Source organism: Rana temporaria, chromosome 3, assembly GCF_905171775.1.
Source record: "Rana temporaria chromosome 3, aRanTem1.1, whole genome shotgun sequence".
NCBI classification, from domain to species: Eukaryota; Metazoa; Chordata; class Amphibia; order Anura; family Ranidae; genus Rana; species Rana temporaria.
Window position 1 is genome coordinate 15,875,658 of NC_053491.1, and position 20,485 is coordinate 15,896,142.

Consider the following 20,485-nt stretch of genomic DNA (forward strand, 5'->3'; position numbering starts at 1 on the left):
TCCTAATAGGTCCTTCATATTTCTGTGCCAGAGTCAGAACCCTTGCACAGTGGACTCCTACTATAGGACTGGACCAAAAACCTCAGACTATTTATGGGCTCCTCGCCACCTACTGGGCACACCTCCCCAGGAATTGGCTGGAGTCCCATAAATATTCAGACTGCCCACTCTGTTCTTCTTCCCACTTTGATTATAGAATCCTTTAGAATACAGGGGGAAGTAACAGAGCAGCAGCCTGTGAAACACTGAGCAGCCCTAATTAATCAACCCTAGCTCCTCCAACTACAGAGGAGCAAACTAAATTTACCTAGCAGCCTACACTATACTAAGAAAGTGCTACATATAGAAACAATGGCCCGGATTCACAGAGAGTGGGCGCATATTACGCCGCCGTATCGCAAATAATATACACGACGCAGCGCAGAGAGGCAAGCACGGAATTCACAAAGCCAGTGCTCCCAAAACTGCGCTGGGTTTCTAAGGCGTAAGCCGGCGTAGGTGGAAGTGGGCGTGAGCCATGCAAATGAGCCGTGACCCCATGCAAATGATGGGCCGAGCGCCAGACAGATATGTATAACGAACTGCGCATGCGCCGGGACGTGGACGCATCCCCGTGCGCATGCTCACAACCACGTCGGAACAACTGCCTAAGATACGCCGGATCACTGCGTACGCCCTGAACGTAATCTACGCCCAGTCACACACGTCCAGCGTAAATTACGCCGGCTTGGGTTCAGTGGTGCAGCCCTTTGCATGGATGCTGCTGAGTTACACCTCCTTTATGGGGCATAACTTTACGTCGGACGTATAACTTACGCGCACATCGCGTAGCCTGCGTCGGGCGCACGTACGTTCGTGAATCGCCGTATTTTCCTCATTTGCATATTTGAATACAAAATCAATGGGAACGCCACATGCGTCCAGCCTAAATGTGCGCCCACACTACGCCGGCGTAGGCAAGTTACGTTGGCGGGTATAATGCTGTTTTTAGGCGTATCTTAGTTTGTGGGTCCGGCGCACAGATACGACGGCGCACATTTGCACTTACGCGGCGTATGTCGAGATACGTCGGCGCAAGTGCTTGTGAATCCGGGCCAATGGGTTTAATTTACTAACATTGGAGAGTGGAAAATCTGATGCAGTTCTGCATAGAAACCAATCAGCTTCCAGTTTTTTTTTTGTCAAAGCTTAATTGAACAAGTTGAAGTAAGAAGCTGATTGGCTCCCATCAAGAGCCGCCCCTGATTTTGCACTCTCCAGTTTTAGTAAATCAACCCCATTGACTTTCTCTATATAGTCAGTATTTGCATAGCCCTAGGCATGTCTTGACCTCCATTTGACAGTGCCTGGCAGTGGCGGCTGGTGCTAAATATTTGGGAGGCATGAAACTAACACCATCCTCCACCCTCCCCCTTGTGTGCAGGAACGGCGGACAGGAAGGCGGTGACTGCTGCAAACACCCCTCCCTCAGCGATGGCGGCGTAGACTAACCTTTGGATGCAGGGGGAATGACGAGCCGGGCACTTCTCCTCTCCGTTCTCCTCTGGGCTGTAGAGCTGCACGATTCTGGTCAAAATGAGAATCACGATTCTTTTGCTTAGACTAAAGATCACGATTCTCTCATGATTCTCAAAAACTGAATGCCAGAACCCCCCCCCCCCCCCCCCCCCCCCCAAATAAATAAATAAACCTGGGATTTAACTGAAAATATGAATATATAAAAAAGAGACCAGTGATATGTCTATAATGTTAAAGACCATATAACTCCTATGAAAAAAGCAGAATCAAACTTTGATTCTACTTTTTCATAGGAGTTATATGGTCTTTAACATTATAGACATATCACTGGTCTCTTTTTTATACATCAGAAGCAGTACCGCCAGCAACCATTGGGTGGCGCATGGATACACACAGTTGTACAGAACTGTGAGAAAGATTAATACATCAGAAGCTAGGACCGCCAGCAACCACTGGGTGGCGCATGGATACACACAGTTGTACAGAACTGTGAGAAAGATTAATACATCAGAAGCTAGGACCGCCAGCAACCACTGGGTGGCGCATGGATACACACTACAGTTGTACAGAACTGTGAGAGAAGCCCAGGCATCCATCCAGCGGTGCAGGCTGCTGACGTCGGTTCCGATATCGGCGCCATTTGCGTTCCACGCTGGTTACGTGGAACCGGCGATGACGCAGAAGAATTGCGGTTCATCCCGCGGGGAGATCGCGGGTGGGGAGAATCGAGATCGTGATTCTCTCCACGATTAATCATGCAGCTCTACTGGGCTGAATAGGAAGTGTGTCCTAAAACACGATTGGGAGTCTCTGGCCTCCCTGGCCAACCGGGTCTCAGGAGCTGCTTCCTGATTGGCCAGGAGGAGAATCAGGAAGTCAACAGCAAATATTAATTTGTTATTGTGAGACAAGTGGGTGGGCTTGGGGCGCACTGCGCCCTGAGCCCACCCTTTTTTAAACCAATTAGAGCCTCGGGTTTTAATCATGTGCTTAAAAAAAACCTATTGGAATCCATGCGTCCGGCACCCTGCATGTAGATTAGAGACTGGGAGCATGGATTAGGGGGGCGGTGCCCCTGCACCCTGCATTACGGGCTGCCACTGGGTTTTGAAGTCGCCAACCAGCCACCTTACAATGTTTCACAGGGGAGCAAAGGACCATACCTGTTCCCCATATAACCCAGAATATTGGTCCTGCAGAAGGCTCATGCCAGTGCCCCGAAATAGATGATTTTCAAGCTAAAGATGGTATCTAAAAGTCCATTCACGCCACCAATCCTGTCACACAGGGCTCAAGTCCTGCGGGAACGCGTGGGAATGGAGTTCCTGCACTTTTTTCACAGCAGGAACTCAGTTCCCTTAGCAGGACTATTTTTTTGGTGGGGGAGTGGATCTTGGGTGGGAGTTGGGTGGGAGTTCCCACACTTTTTTCCCCAGGACTTGACCCCTGCTGTCACGGGTGGCAACTTGCCAGCAACAAGATTCCTCCTGGCCGGAAGCGGATGAATGTTCTGTCTTCTGTTACTGCCAAGTTGTTTGGATCACTATTGCGACACGGGCCTAACACATTATGGTGCCGGCTGAGCATGGGGAACATAACAGGGCAGTATGAGTCAGATCTCAGTTTAACTTTCAATGCCTTGTAAATGTACAGTTTATGAGACATATATACAGCGTAGGGAAGTCACAAGTTAAACAAAGTAGTGTTAGGGCGCCAAACCCATTCTGTGTTGGGCTCTATAAAGGGTTGAGCTGCCACTGTCTGAAAGTCATCAAAAAAGAATTCCAGGTATGGATATCTTTACATAGTTACATTCTTCTAGTTTGGCCCAAACTATGCATATACAATGGAACCTGGTATTACGAGTATAATCCGTTCCAGGAGAATGCTCGTAATCCAAAGCACTCGCATATCAAAGCGAGTTTCCCCATTGAAGTCAATGGAAACGAAAATAATTCATTCCGCATTGACTTCAATGGTATGCATTACCGCATGCGGCCAGAGGCAGGGGGGCACCGGAGAGCCTCGGGAACGCCCCGAAAAAGCCCGAGGACAGTTCGGCTGACCTTGGCAAACCTCCGTTCATGAGCCTTTCCGAGGTTTGCCGAGGTCAGCCGAACTGTTCTTGCATAGACACCACTACTCCAATGATCTTCACCAGCTTTTTTGTCCATGCCGAGTGGCTGCCCTGCTGCATTGTGAATACAGGAGGTTGGCGGCTGGTCATGGGCAACATTCAGAGATCGCATTGCATTTTCTCAATGAGTGGAAAGAGTTCGCTGATTGGAAGAGCTGGAGAGGCGGGGCGGTGCCGTGGTTGATCAGCAGTCATTGGGCTAGATTCAGAAAGAATTTACGTCGGCGTATCTATTGATACGCCGCGTAAATTTAAAGCTGCGCCGGCGTATCTTCTTTCTGTATTCAGAAAGCAAGATACGCCGAAATTAGGCTAAGATCCGACTGGCGTAAGTCTCTTACGCCGTCGTATCTTAGGGTGCATATTTACGCTGGCCGCTAGGTGGCGCTTCCGTTGATTTCGGCGTAGAATATGCAAATGAGCTAGATACGCCGATTCAGAAACGTACGTGCGCCCGGCGGATTTTTTTACGTCGTTTGCGTAAGGCTTTTTCCGGCGTAAGGTTACTCCTGCTATATGAGGCATAGCCAATGTTAAGTATGGACGTCAAATTTTGCGTAAGTCGTTCGCGAATAGGGCTTTGCGTAAATTACGTCCACGTCGAAAGCATTGACTATTTGCGACGTGATTAGGAGCATGCGCACTGGGATACGTTCACGGACGGCGCATGCGCCGTTCGTGAGAATCGTCATTTATGTGGGGTCATGTTTTATTCACATAAAACACGCCCACCTCTTTAGAATTTGAACTCGGCGCGCTTACGCCGGCAGATGTACGCTACGCCGCCGTAACTTACGGAGCAGGTTCTTTGTGAATCCAGCCCCAGCCTCACTAAGTTACGGTGGCGTAGCGTATCTGAGATACGCTACGCCCGCACAAACTTACGGCGGGCTATCTGAATCTAGCCCATTCTCTTTTCTTTGTGTGTCTCTGTGCTCGCCCCCCCAAGTGGAAGGCATGTTAACTACTGATTATGGGATTCCACTAACTAGGGAGGTTGCTTGATATATTGGTGCACTTATGTTGTATTTTTAGCTATAAATATGTGAGTAAAACTAATATTGTTTTAAAAATGTTTTTGTTTTTTCAACCACTTAAGGGCCGGACAGGGGCGGACTGACAACTCATGGGGCCCCCGGGCAATAGAAGATTATGGGGCCCCTGGGATTACAGATGGCCACCACGCCAGGAGGCAGTGCAGAGGCGGGCAGCTAAAGTCTCGGGATTTTCACATCAAAAGCATGTCGGTTTTGGACATATCAGGGACAGATCTAAAAAAAACACAGATTTTTACATATTGTCCCTGGTTTTACTGAGCCTGGCAACCCTGATGGGGTTCCCATAGTGGCATGGGGCCCTCAAGCAGTGCCCGAGTGACTCAATGGTCAGTCGGCCCCTGGGGCCAGAAGAATTTGCCCCCTTAATGACCAGGCCATTTTTTTTACAATATGGCACTGCGTCGCTTTAACCACTTGCCAACCGCCGCATGTATATATACGTCGGCAGAATGGCACAGCTGCGCAAAGGGACGTACCTGTACATGTGCTCGGGGAACGTGCCCGGGTGGCCGGCATTCCTGTCACGGAACAGCAGAATGGGCAGAGGCCTATGTAAACAAGGCATTTCCCTGTTCTGCCTAGTGACTGGACAGTGATCTACTGCTCCCTGTCATTGGGAGCATTGATCAGTGTTGTGTCACTGGTAGCCCAGCCCCCCCCCCCACAGTTAGAATCACTCCCTAGGACACACTTAACCCCTTCCTAGCCCCCTAGTGGTTAGCCCCTTCCCTGCCAGTGTCATTTACACAGTAATCAGTGCATTTTTATAGCACTGGTCGCTGTATAAATAACAATGGTCACAAAATAGCGTCAAAAGTGTCCGATGCGTCCGCCATGTCGCAGTCACGATAAAAATCGCAGATCGATTACTTATTAATAAAAATGCCATAAATCTATCCCCTATTTTGTAGACGCTATAACCTTTGATCAAACCAATCAATATACGCTTACCAATAATATATAGAAGAATACGTATCGGTTTAAACTGAGGATAAAAAACGTTTTTTTTATATATTTTTTGGAGATATTTATTATAGCAGAAAGTAAAAAAATATTGTTTTTTTTCAAAACACTTTCTTGTTTATAGCGCAAAAAATAAAAATGTCAGAGGTGATCAAATACCACCAAAAGAAAGCTCTGTTTGTGGGGAAAAAAGGACGTCAATTTTGTTTGGGTGCAACGTCGCACGACCGCGCAATTGTCAGTTAAAGCGACGCAGTGCCAAATCGCAAAAAATGGCCTGGTCATTGGGCAGCTAAATCCTCCGTAGCTGAAGTGGTAAACTGACATTTGCGCGTTTGTGCGACGCTGTACCTAAACAAAATTAACGTCCTTTTTTCCCCCCCACAAATAGAGCTTTCTTTTGGTGGTATTTGATCAACTCTGCGGCTTTTATTTTTTGCGCTATAAATAAAAAAAATGCTGACAATTTTGAAAAAACAAAAACATAAATTTTTTACTTTTTGCTATAATAAATGTAAAAACAAAACAAAAACAAGATTCTTCATCAGTTTAGGCCAATATATATTCTTCTACATATTTTTGTTAAAAAAAATTGCAATAAGCGTTTATTGATTGGTCTGCGCAGAAGTTATAGCATCTACAAAATAGGGGATAGTTTTATGGCATTTTTACTTTTATTTTACATTTTTTTTACTAGTAATGGCGGCGGTCAGCCATTTAAAAAACAGACAACATTTTTTTTTACTTTTTGCTATAATAAATATATAAAAAAAAGAAAAAAAATATCTTCATCAGTTTAAGCCGATATGTATTCTTCTACAAAAACAAAACACAGTGACCCGGATTCACAAAGCACTTACGCCGAGATACGCCGCGTAAGTGTAACTATAGGATACGCCTGAAAATAGGCTTTCTACGTCCGACGTAACTTGCCTACGCCGTCGTATCGTGGGCACATATTTACGCTGGGCGCATTTGCCGCTCCCATAGATTTTTTATGCAAATGAGGGAGATACGCCGATTCACAAACGTAGTTGCGCCTGGCGCATCATATATACGGTTTGCGTAAGTCGTACGTCCGGTGTAAAGTTATTCCCCATATAGGAGGCGCAACCCATGCAAAGGTATGGACCAGGGAACACAAGCCGTCGTATCTTTTGTCGTTTACGTTCTACGTGAATATGACTAGGCGTAGGTTACGTTCACGTCGTAGGCAGTGATTCGACGTATCTTAGGCAGTTGTCTCGACGTGATTCTGAGCATGCGCACTGGGATGCGGCCACGGGACGGCGCATGCGCCGTTCATTTTAAGTACTTCTATGACGCTTGGCCCATCATTTGCATGGGGTCACGCCTCATTAGCATGGCTCACGCCACCTTCCACCTACGCTGGCTTACGCCGAGGAAACCCAGCGTATCTTTAACAGCGAGTGGGAGCAAGTGCTTTGTGAATCCAGTGCTAGCCTCTCTGCGTTGCGCCGGCGTAGAGTAAAAGAGATACGCTACGGCGGCATAAATATGCGCCGATGTATGTGAATCCGGGCCATAAAGCGTATATTGATTGGTTTACGCAAAATGGTAGTAATGACCGCGATCAGCAATTTTTAGCGGGACTGCGACAATGCGGCGGACAGATCGGACACTTTTGACACTTTTTTGGGGCCATTGTCATTTATACAGCAATCAGAGCTGATACACTAGCCAATGATCACTGTATAAATGTCACTGGCAGGGAAGGGGTTAACACTAGGGGCAATCAAGGGGTTAACCTTTCCCTAGGGAGTGTTCCTAACTGTGGGGGGAGGGGACTGGCTGGAGAAGGAGAGAGATCGCTGTTCCCGATGACTAGGAACAGCAGATCTCTCTCTACTCCCCTGTCAGAACGGGGATCTGTCTGTTTACTGGCTCTCTGTGGAGTGATCGCCGGTGGCCGGCAGACATCGCAGCCGCCGACCACGTGCATCGGCTCCAGTGTCGTGCAATGGGCACGCATTGTATGTATCCGAATTTCCAAATTAGAATAGTAATGAATTTAAACGAATCCGAAATAGCGAAATTCGAAACTTGAATTCAAATCATTTTCGAATCGTTTTCGAATAGTTTTCGAATAGTTTTCGAATTCAAAAAGCTTTCGAATTTGAATAGTTTTGGAATTTGAATAGTTTTCCAATTTCCAAAGAGAATACAATAGAATAGAAAATAAAGGAATAGAATAGAATTTTTTTTTTTTTTTCTATTCTATTCCTTTACTTTCTATTTTATTTTATTCTCTTTGGAAATTGGAAAACTATTCAAATTCCAAAACGATTCGAAGACCAATAAACAAAACAAATCCCGAAAACAAACAAAACAAATTTGACTAAACTAATTTATGTAAATAACGAATCGAAACCAAACACATTTTTTCGTTCTGAACAAGTCTAGAATGTAGTGATAGGTGATGAACCACACCAAAAACTCGGATTTAGGAGAATTGTTAAAGTGAATGTAAACCCGAATTTATTTTTTGATGTCACAATGTAGAGTATAAGATTTCCTATCATCTGTGCCCAGTCTTGCCACACAGAGTTACTCCAGCTCTGAGCAATCCTCTTTTATTGTTCAGTGAAATAAAACGGACTTACAGAGAAAAACCTTGGTCCGTTCCGCCCCCCTTGCTGTGAGTGACAGGTTATTTACATATCTCATGCACTAGCCTGGAGACAGGCATTATTTTTGAATACCCACCCCCACTCCTTTTCTGAAGTCATGTGGTTAATTTTCTGGATTTTGACTGGATGTTAAGGATCATAGCAGAATTCAGTGTAAGAAATACACAGGACAAAATGCATGTTGACAAGGGGAGTGTAGAGGTGGGCGGAGCATCTACTGACAATACGACTCCACCCACCGAGCTCCAGACAACAGACCCACCCACAGAATCTGCAGTTTTTCAGTTCTTATAACAGATAGAGGGGAGACATGTGACAGATGAGGATACATGCAGGAGGCGTCTATATCCTTATAGATCAGCACTATGGCAGGAGTTTAGAAAGGATGAGAGTGGCTTTACATCCACTTTAAGGCTCAAATTCTTTTAAGTATTTAGAGGCTCTAGGGCAGGGATATGCAATTAGCGGACCTCCAGCTGTTGCAGAACTACAAGTCCCATGAGGCAAAACAAGACTCTGACAGCCACAACCATGACACCCAGAGGCAGAGGCATGATGGGACTTGTAGTTTTGCAACAGCTGGAGGTCCACGAATTGCACATCTCTGCTCTAGGGGGAGATACCAAGCTTGTAATTTTTTTTTTAACCACTTAAGACCCGGACCATTATGCAGGTAAAGGACCTTCTTCCTTTTTGCGATTCGGCACTGCGTCGCTTTAACAGACAATTGCGCGGTCGTGCGACGTGGCTCCCAAACAAAATTTACGTCCTTTTTTTCCCACAAATAGACCTTTTTATTGGTGGTATTTGATCACCTCTGCGGTTTTTATTTTTTGCGCTATAAACAAAAATAGAGAGACAATTTTGAAAAAAATTCAATATTTTTTACATTTTGCTATAATAAATATCCCCCGAAAATATATAAAAAAAACATTTTTTTCCTCAGTTTAGGCCGATACGTATTCTTCTACATATTTTTGGTAAGAAAAAAATCGCAATAAGCGTTTATCGATTGGTTTGGGCAAAATTTATAGCGTTTACAAAATAGGGGATAGTTTTAAGGCATTTTTATTAATTTTTTTTTTTTTACTACTAATGGCGGCGATCAGCGATTTTTTTCATGACTGTGACATCATGGCGGACACTTCGGACAATTTTGACACATTTTTGGGACCATTGTCATTTTCACAGCAAAAAATGCATTTAAATTGCATTGTTTACTGTGAAAATGACAGTTGCAGTTTGGGAGTTAACCACAAGGGGGCGCCTAAGGGGTTAAGTGTGACCTTGTACGTGTTTCTAACTGTAGGGGGGCGGGGCTGGACGTGTGACGTCACTGATCGTCTTTCCCTATATCAGGGAACAGACGATCACTGACACTGCCACAGTGAAGAACGGGGAAGGTGTGTTTACACTGACCTCTCCCCGTTCTTCAGCTCCGGTGAACGATCGCAGGACACCGGCGGCGATCGGGTCCCGCGGGCGCGGTTTCGGAGCTTCGGAACCGGGTCGCGAGCGTGCCCTTGACCCCACGGCTGGGCCTTAAAGAGACACGTACAGGTACGTGATTGTGCCCAGCTGTGCCATTCTGCCGACGTATATCGGCGTGAAGTGGTCCTTAAGTGGTTAAAGGTGATGATGGAAAAGTTTTCTTATAGGTTGACAACAGTTCATATTGTGATTGGATATTTACTCCAGCAATGACATTTGATAGATTAGGTGCGTCATTTGATTTTAAAATGTCTTATTTGTAGTCCTTGGGTACCTCCCACTTACATTTGACCATGACATTTTTAAGCAAAATGGCGGCCAGGTAGTGGTTTCATTATCCTGATTGAGCGTCATATGACATCCAGCAGGATAAGCCGCTTTGCGCAGGACCCCGAGAGCGCAGAGTGCGGCGATTGGTAGTGCGGTGTGTCTCTCTGACACGCTGCATCTCCGATCTCGGTAAAGATCCTATGTCATAGGCTATGATGTGGGCTCTTTACCATGCAATCAGCTGTGACCAATCACAGCTGATGACATCATAACCAGGAATGGCGGTTATCAGCTTTTCCTCTATTCACGCTGACAAGGCGTGATTAGAGGAGAGCCAATAAGCGGCTCTCCTGACAAGGGGGGGAGTCTGAGCTGATAATCAGCACATTGATTATCAGTGAAGACCTTTCAAGGATGCCCACAAATGCCCACCTGGGATGCCAATCAGTGTCCACCAGGAATGTCAATCAGTGCCCATCAGTAATGCCTGTCAGATCCTCCTTTATCAGTGCTGCCTATCAGGGCCATCTATCAATGCCCATCAGTGCCCATCAATGGCCATTATTGCCACCTTTCAGTGCCACCTATCAGAGCTGCATTTTCATTCCCATCAATGTCGCCTATCAGTGCCGCCCATCAGTGCCACCTTTCAGTGCCCATCAGTGCCGCCTATCAGTGCCCATCAGTGCCGCCTATCAGTGCCAATCAGTTCTGCCTATCAGTGCCGCCCATTGGTGCTGTCTATCAGTGCCCATCAGTGCCCACAAATGCCCACCTGGGAAGCCTATTAGGCCCCGTACACACGAGAGGATCTATCCTCTGGAATTGATCTGCGGATAGGTGTAGCAGAGGGGGATGGATGCAGGGGGTGTTGGTAGCAGAGGGGGATGGAGGCAGGGGGTGTTGGTGGCAGCGGCGGAAGGAGGCAGGGGGTGTGTACAACCCAGCGGATCTTTTTCCGCAGATTTTTTTCGGGCCGACCGATTTCCAGCAGATAAAAATTTCTTAGCATGCTAAGAAATCTATCCGCTGGAATCGGCTTCAGCGGATCGATCCGGTGGTCTGTACAGACTCACCGGATCGATCCGTCCAATTCCCTCCCTCGCATGCGTCGTAATGATTCGACGCATGCGTGGGTATCCTTATATGACAGCGTCGCGCACGTCGCCGCGTCATCATCGCGACGACGGCACGACACGTCATCGCGATGGGATTTCGGCGCGGATTTCGATCCGATGGTGAGTACACTCCATCGGATCCAAATCCGCGGAAATCCCCGAGAGAATTTATCCGCGGATCAATCCTCTCGTCTGTACCCGGCATTAGAGCCTCTAGCTTTAATCAGGTGCTTCAAAAGAAAATTGGCTGCTGTAATTCATGCACCGGAGCCCTGAAATGGGCCAGACGTCACTGGTGTCGTGCCACTGACTTTTTCAAGTGGCATTGGCCATAAAGCTATGCAGGAACCATCAAATGGGAGATCAATCAGCCACAGCTCAAGGAACCTCTAGCAACCTCTGGAGGAAACTAGTTAAGAATGGTTGCTTTAGGTGGTAAAGGTTAAAGGAATGAGCTCACCTTGCGTCAGTTAGAAGAGAGGGGTTTCTGGATACAGCTCCTAGGTCTTTCCAAGACACAAGAACATTCCTAGGACTACATCAGGAAGGATGGTAATGGAGCTATAAAGATCTTTGGATTCATGCCACTGGCGCTATTACCTGTGCAACTATGCAGGTTCCATCACACTGACCTCCCAGTCAAACAGCCACAGCTCAAGGAACCTCTAGCAACCTCTGGAGGAATCTAGTTAAGAATGGATGCTTTAGGTAGTAAAGATTAAAAGAATGAGCTCACCTTGCATCAGTTAGAAGAGAGAGGTTTCTGGATACAGCTCCTAGGTCTTTCCAAGACACAAGAACATTCTTAAGAATCCATCAGGAAGGATGCTACTGGAGCTAAAACAGATCACTGGTGTCATGCCACTGACTTACAACTATGCAGGCACCATCAAATGGGAGATCAATCAGCCACAGCCCAAGGAACCTCTAGCAACCTCTGGAGGAAACTAGTTAAGAATGGTTGCTTTAGGTGGTAAAGGTTAAAGGAATGAGCTCACCTTGCATCAGTTAGAAGAGAGGGGTTTCTGGATACAGCTCCTAGGTCCTTCCAAGACACAAGAACATTCTTAGGACTACATCAGGAAGGATGGTAATGGAGCTATAAAGATCTTTGGATTCATGCCACTGGCGCTATTAGCTGTGCAACTATGCAGGTTCCATCACACTGACCTCCCAGTCAAACAGCCACAGCTCAAGGAACCTCTAGCAACCTCTGGAGGAAACTAGTTAAGAATGGATGCTTTAGGTAGTAAAGATTAAAAGAATGAGCTCACCTTGCATCAGTTAGAAGAGAGGGGTTTCGGGATACAGGTCCTAGGTCCTTCCAAGACACAAGAACATTCTTACTAATCCACCAGGAAGGATGCTGCTGGAGCTAAAACAGATCACTGGTGTCGTGCCACTGACTTACAACTATGCAGGCACCATCAAATGGGAGATCAATCAGCCACAGCCCAAGGAACCTCTAGCAACCTCTGGAGGAAACTAGTTAAGAATGGTTGCTTTAGGTGGTAAAGGTTAAAAGAATGAGCTCACCTTGCATCAGTTAGAAGAGAGAGGTTTCTGGATACAGCTCCTAGGTCCTTCCAAGACACGAGAACATTCTTAAGAATCCATCAGGAAGGAAACAGATAACTGGTGTCATGCCACTGACTTTTTCAAGTGGCATTGGCCATAAAGCTATGCAGGAACCACCAAATGGGAGATCAATCAGCCACAGCTCAAGGAACCTCTAGCAACCTCTGGAGAAAACTAGTTAAGAATGGTTGCTTTAGGTGGTAAAGGTCAAAAGAATGAGCTCACCTTGCATCAGTTAGAAGAGAGGGGTTTCTGGATACAGCTCCTAGGTCCTTCCAAGACACAAGAACATTCTTAGGACTACATCAGGAAGAATGGTAATGGAGCTATAAAGATCTTTGGATTCATGCCACTGGCACTATTAGCTGTGCAACTATGCAGGTTCCATCACACTGACCTCCCAGTCAAACAGCCACAGCTCAAGGAACCTCTAGCAACTTCTGGAGAAAACTAGTTAAGAATGGTTGCTTAAGGTAGTAAAGATTAAAAGAATAAGCTCACCTTGCATCAGTTAGAAGAGAGAGGTTTCGGGATACAGCTCCTAGGTCCTTCCAAGACACAGGAACATTCTGAGGACTACATCGGGAAGGATGCTACTGGAGCTAAAACAGATCACTGGTGTCATGCCACTGACTTACAACTATGCAGGCACCATCAAATGGGAGATCAATCAGCCACAGCCCAAGGAACCTCTAGCAACCTCTGGAGGAATCTAGTTAAGAATGGTTGCTTTAGGTAGTAAAGATTAAAAGAATAAGCTCACCTTGCGTCAGTTAGAAGAGAGAGGTTTCGGGATACAGGTCCTAGGTCCTTCCAAGACACAAGAACATTCTTAAGAATCCACCAGGAAGGATGCTGCTGGAGCCCATTCTGTGTCAGGAGCCGGATTCCTGGTCCCCGGGGCAGAGGAGAAAGCTCCGGCCGGATGCAGAAAATTGACTTGTTCTTAATCCTCAGTAATTTCGCTCTCTGTACTAAGTTACTTCTGCTTCCTGCTACTTCAGCTCCAGCTGCTTCACCAACATCTGGAATAAACACGGCGCTCCTCTCCCCGTCTTAGCACCCCCCCCCCCCTTCAGCTGATTTGGCTAGGTGTTTAGTAGGTTATGTTCCCAACTTCCATTTCATCACTGCGGTCTCTCAGATTACTGGAATGTGCAGATACCCGGCAACCGCTGTCAGTTCTTCTTGTGGCTATTTTCAATTTGTTTTGCTTTTTTGAGTTTTTATACTCTCTATGTTCCAGGTGCTGTGATTTCTGGCTCTTTGCTTCCAGACAGATATCCGTGTGCCCGGTTTCCCCTCTACGCCTTGAGCCCGTCTCCCTTCCCCATCACTTTGCAGGAGGGCAGTGCTTGCTCTACTGATCTGGACGAGCTGGGCCCATGCCAAACTCCTTGTATGGGAAGTATTTCTTGTATGGGAAGGAAAATCATCGTCTGTGTGTCACGGATCGTCTGCAGAGCTACAACGCTGTGCCTACTACACTCTTCAAAGTGCTTTTCTCAAATAAGCAAAACGGGGATTTATTTAATGCTAGATGCGTTGTTTTACGTAGATGGTGGTCAGACATTCCAAGCTCAGCAGGTGCCTAAACACCAAAACACCCTACTGACGTGCGAGTTTACGTGCTCAGTAGATTCAGGGGGCCATATTCTGAGTAAGGATACGATGGAGTATCTCAGGATACTCCATCGTATCTCTCTTTTTTGGCCCGTGTATCTAGGCGACTGATTCTTAGAATCATTTTTGCATAGATACACTTAAGATCCGCCATGTGTAAGTCACTTACACTGTCGGATCTTAAATGTAATTACTCCTGCCCGCCGCTAGATGGCGTTTACGTTCAGGTCTCATTTGTTTATGCAAATGAGCCTGATACGCCGATTCCCGAACGAATTCGCGTCGCGTAACCGTCGCTAACGTTGTTTGCGTAAGCGTAAACTTACCCCTGCTATATGAGGGGTAAGTTTACGCAAGTCCCACGTAGGCCATGTTAAGTATGGCGTCGGGTCCGCGTCGTGTTTTTCCGTCGGCTACGTCGTTTTCCCTAAGTCGTTCTTGAATACGACTTTACGGGGGACAGATGCACGGAGGGGGACACTGATCAGCATGGAGGGGGACACTGAAGAGAGAGGGGGACAGGTGCATGGAGGGGGACACGGAGCAGCATGGAGGGGGACAGATGCACGGAGGAGGACACGGAGGAGAGAGAGGGGACCGATGCATGGAGCAGCATGGAGAAGGACGGATGGGGACTGGAGGAGGATAGGGGACAGTCAACGGTGATGGTGTGTGGGAGAGAAGCACCGATCACCGCTAAAAAGCCGCGGCGGGGGGTTTGAGAGAGAGGACCGGCTGTGGCTGTCAGACTTTTAAATCTATACAGGATGATCAGTGCTTGTAACTCCTCCACAGCACTGACCACCCTGACTGCCCAGGTATTGGGTGAAGTATCGGAGCATTTGCCCCGTGTACAAGTACTCGGGCAAATGCTCGGTATCGGTACCGATACTAGTATCGGTATCGGGACAACCCTAATTTCTGCTTGTTGATTGGTTGCTAGAGATTACTGTACAGTAATACTGCTCACTGATTGGTTGCTAGAGGTTACAGCACATCATCACTTCACTGCAGAGGGGCATGATACACATATAAATGCCTCTTTCTTTTACACATGAATGCCGCCGCCGGCCGCTATTTACATATGAATGCTCCCGTTATTTGCATATGAATGGCAGTTATTTATATGTAATAGGGTAGAGCTGGGCAGCATTAAAAGCAGCACTTCACACTGAGATATCGGGACACAGCACAGAATGAATGAGTAACTTGTATAGCGCTACAAACGCGAACTAAATCGCCTCAAGGCACTTAGACAACTTTTGCTCAAACCAATTAATATACGCTTATTGGGATTTTTTTTTTTACAGGACTAAAACTTCAAGGGACAAGGGAATTTAAGTTCTGACATTTCTCTCATGTATGTAAAAATTGGTCTTTTTTTGCTTGAAAATTACTTAGATCCGCCAAACATTATATATATATATTTTTTAGCAGGGACCCTAGGGAAAAAAATGGCGGTTGTTGCAGTTTTTTAAGTCACACAGTATTTGCGCAGCAATTTTTCGAACGCAATATTTTTGGGTAAAAAAAACACTTTCATGAATTAAAAAAAAAAAACACTAAAGTTATCACAGTTTTTTTGGACAATGTGAAAGATAATGTTTCAGTGAGTAGATGGATACTTAATATGTCACACTTTAAAATTGCGCACACTCGTGGAATGGCGCCAAACTTCAGTACTTATCTCCATAGGCTACCCATACATTTTTTTTTTTTACAGGTTACCAGTTTAGAGCTACAGAGGAAGTCTTCCACTACAATTATTGCTCTCGCTGTAACGTTCGTGGTGATATCTTACTTGTGTGGTTTGAACGCTGTTTACATATGCGGCCGCGACCTACATATGCATTCACTTCTGCGTGCGAGCTCGAGGGGATGGGGTGCTTTCAATTTTTTTTTTATTATTGTTTATGTTATTTTTATTTTTACACTTTTTCCTTAAAAAAAAAAAAATGCAATCACTTTTATTCCTATTACAACCCTTGTAATAGAAATAGGGCATGACAGGTCCTTTTTTATGGAGAGATCTGAGGTCTGTAAGTCTCCACATCTCTCCTCTCTGCTGAAAAGCCTAAGATGAAAAAAAAAACCTCAAGCTTCTCAGTAAAAAAAAAGTCAGTCTGCCAATGCTGGAAGTGACATCATGAAGTCGCTGCCAGCCTCCAAGGGTCATAGAGATGGTCAGGGGCCATCTGGTCCCCAGCCAGCTCTATGGTAAACCGCCGCTCCTTGCGATCAGTGAGCCAGGAGAAGCACTGGAGGGCGGTGGGGGGGGGGGGGGTCTCCTCCCGTCGCCTGTAAAAGCAATCAAGCGGCTAAATAGCCACTATGATGGCTTTTACATTGCAGGGAATTGCCAGCTGCCCCCCCCCCCCCTGCAGAGAGAACACAATGGGGGTTATTTACTAAAGGCAAATCCACTTTGCACTACAAGTGCACTGCCAGTGCACTTGGAAGTGCAGTCGCTGTAGATCCAAGGGGGACGTGCAAGGAAAATAAAAAACAGCATTTTAGCTTGCACATGATTGGATGATAAAATCAGCAGAGCTTCCCCTCATTTCAGATCTTCCCTCAGATTTACAGCGACTGCATTTCCAAGTGCACTTGTAGTGCAAAGTAGACTTGCCTTTCATAAATAACCCCCAATGGCTCCATTGGAGGGATTCCCCTGTCAACAATGTCTGTGTCAGCAATTTTATTTTTCCTGCAACCACGGGTTTTGCAGGAAAGAAAATCTCTCCATCTATGGCTGGCCTTAGGTTATGGGACTGTGTGTTTCTATTGATGCACACAGTGTAGGAAGACACAACTCTAGTCCCTACATGCAAGGGTGGCTCCATACGAGGATGCAAGAGAAAAGAGCAATCCTGAAACATGAAACCTGGGGTAAAGGCCATGGCTCAAGAAAGGGAGGGTAACCCCTGGAAATCGCACATCTATGGTGTCCTACTGCAATGAATGGAGTGGCAACCTCAGACTGGACTCCGACCAGGCGATGTCCCAACGCGTTTCACTGCGCCAAAGATGGGTGAGGAGGAGAATTGCAGATTCAGGCTTGAACAAGAAAAGAAGCAGTCCTGCTTCAAATAACACTTTACTTTTGTCGCCCCTTAGCAGAGGGGGTATAGTGTACCTGGACAGGCCTCTCACACCGACCTGGCAGCCAGGGTATCACTCGGAGCACTGGGAAGAAGAACAAGTCTCTGCCGCAGATCTGGTGCAAATGAATATACGGGAGAGAACCTCTGCCACAGGCCCTTCCCCCGAACGTAGAAATATGAAGTGAATCTTCCCCCAGTGAATTTGATGCCTGAATCTCCCTCAGGTAGTCTTTCAAATGGTCACCGACTGACAGGTTGCCAACAGACAAACTCTCAGGGCCAGATTCTTGTACATCCGCGTATCTTTGTGGCGGCGTAACGTATCCGATTTACGTTACGCCGCCGCAACTTAGACGGGCAAGTGCTGTATTCTCAAAGCACTTGCTCTGTAAGTTGCGGCGGCGTATCGTAAATTGGCCGGCGTAAGCCCGCCTAATTCAAATTTGGATCAGGGGGGCGTGTTTTATGTAAATGTACTGTGACCCGACTTGATTGACGTTTTTCTCCTAATACGCCGCAAGGACGTATTGGTTTTGACGTGGACGTAAATTACGTCCAGCCCCATTCACGGACGAGTTACGCAAACGACGCAAAATTTTCAAATTTCGACGCGGGAACGACGGCCATACTTAACATTGTTACGCCGCACTTATGCCACCATATAGCAGGGGCAACTATACGCCGGGAAAAGCCTAACGTAAACGGCGTAACTTTACTGCGTCGGACGCGTATCTACCTAATTTGCATACTCGACGCGGAATTCAACGGAATTCAACGGAAGCGCCACCTAGCGACCAGCGTAAAAATGCAGTTACGATCCAACGGCGTAAGAGACTTACGCCTGTCGGATCTAACAGCTATCTATACGCAGAGATACGACGGCGTATCTGGAGATACGCCGTCGTATCTCGGTTGTGAATCTGGGCCTCAATGTCCGGTCACCTTGATCCCCGGTGGATTGTCTAGGCCCTTCTGGATCGCCTGCCTCCGGGCTCTCCTCAGACTGACTCCCCACCAAACAGCACAACTCGCTTGGGATCTTCTTCAAAGTTTGGGGAACCCAGTAGATCACTGGGGTCCCGCCATAGCTTCAGTTGCTCCGGGCCAACATGGTCCCGGAACCAAGAACACCTCGTAGCACGTGCGCCCCGGCCTGGTAGGCCATATCGCCCGGGGCCCGTGATGTGCGCACACCCTGAAGGTGGGTGCCGCACCCTGAAACCGACTCCCGCCCGAAGGCATCTGCGTCAGAAGTACCCTCCCCCAGCATGCCCCGCGAGGGAAAACCCCTCCTCATTGGCTGCTGGCAAGAGGCGCTCCGGTCTGAACTCCACTGCCGCCACCTGTCACCCCGAGGTAGAAAGGCACCTTTGGAACACAGAATGAACTGACAGTATAGCCCAGCTAAAGCAGAGGCCCAATTTACATAAATTAGCTGGATGAGAGCCAAGTAACTCTCTCATCCCCCTCTAAATTTCAGATAGCACCTGGACTGAAAGTACACAGGCGCTACAGGTATATAAAATAAAATAAATTGGGGTAGATTCAGTAACATTTGCGCAGTTTTTACGTAGGCGCAGGGCACCGTTTTTGCCCTGCGCCCCCGCACATTTTCTGCGCTACCCTCGATTCACGGAGCAGTAGCTCCGTAAATTGCATGGGCGCTCCGGCAAAATGCCCGGCGCAAGATCGTAGGGCGCATGCTCCGTCGGGAAACTTTCCCGACGTGCATTGCGGCAAATGACGTCGCAAGGACGTCATTTGCTTCAAAGTGAACGTGAATGGCGTCCAGCGCCATTCACGATTCACTTACGCAAACAACGTAAAATTTAAACCTCGCGACGCGGGAACGACGGGTATCCTTAGCATTGGCTGCCCCTGCTTTTAGCATGTGCAGCCTTACGCGAAACCCGACGTATGCAAACGACGTAAACTGCGTACGCAGGGCTCGCGTAGGGTTGTAAATCGGCGTTAGTATGCAATTTGCATACTATACGCTGAGCACAAAGGGAACGCCACCTAGCGGCCTGCGTAAGAATGCAGCCTAAGATATGAGGGCATAAGAGCCTTATGCCACGCATATCTTAGGCTGCAGTCGGCGTAACAAGCTCTCTGAATCAGGAGAAGTCGTTACGCCGGGGCAAGTAAGCAATTGCGCTGCGTAACTATGGTTACGCAGGCACAATTGCTCTTTGAATCTGGGCCACTGTTTTTAAATCATATTCATAGTTAAAACTATGTTTGTAAATAAATGTTTTTGTTATTGTCTACAATTTCACGTAGAAAGAGAGGAGAAATGGATCCCCTAATAGTTCCAAAAGACACTGGGGCAGATTCAGGTACCTGCGTGCCTAGTTACGGCGGTTCAGCGTATTGTATTTACGCTACGCCGACGCAACTTACAGGAGCAAGTGCAGTATTCACAAAGCACTTGCTCCGTAAGTTGCGGCGGCGTAGCTTAAATGGGGCTGGCGTAAGCCCACGTAATATAAATGTGGAAGGGGGGGCGTGTTTTATGCTAATGTATTATGACCTGACGTGATTGACGTGTTTTACGAACGGCGCATGCGCCGTCCGTGTATATATCCCAGTGTGCATTGCTCTCAAGTACGCCGCAACAATGTATTGGTTTCGACGTGAACGTAAATTACGTCCAGCCCTATTCGCGAACGACTTACGCAAACAACGTAAAAAATTAAAATTTGAAGCGGGAACAACGTCCATACTTAACATTGGCTGCGCCTCCTAAGGCTGCATTCACACCTTGGCGTACCTAATCGTGGCGTTTTGTCCCGCGAATTGCGGCGTTTTGTACCACGATTTGCGCCGACAAAACGCCGCGATTGTGAATGCAGTTTACCCCCAGGTCCACATCTCCTATGCCGAACGCCGAAAGACGCCTGAAAAAAAGGTCCGGGACTTGTTTTCAGGCGGCAGGCGTACGGCGTTCGGCGTGGAGATGTGAACCATCTCC

General features: G+C 47.0%; 1 protein-coding gene across 4 annotated transcripts in view; it reads right to left on the bottom strand.

Moving 5' to 3' along the window:
- RASL12 (RAS like family 12) overlaps positions 1–14,314 on the bottom strand; it is a 77,060-nt gene extending 62,746 nt beyond the window's left edge. Inside the window, exon 1 of one of the 4 annotated variants that reach the window (XM_040342301.1) lies at positions 13,548–14,314. The gene's annotated coding sequence lies outside the window, so the exon portion shown is untranslated. Of the gene's footprint in view, positions 1–11,942; positions 12,154–12,204; positions 12,816–13,285; positions 13,474–13,547 lie in introns of those variants that run through there. The other 3 variants (XM_040342298.1, XM_040342299.1, XM_040342300.1) reach the window with 3 other exon arrangements.
- Positions 14,315–20,485: the final 6,171 nt, after the last annotated feature.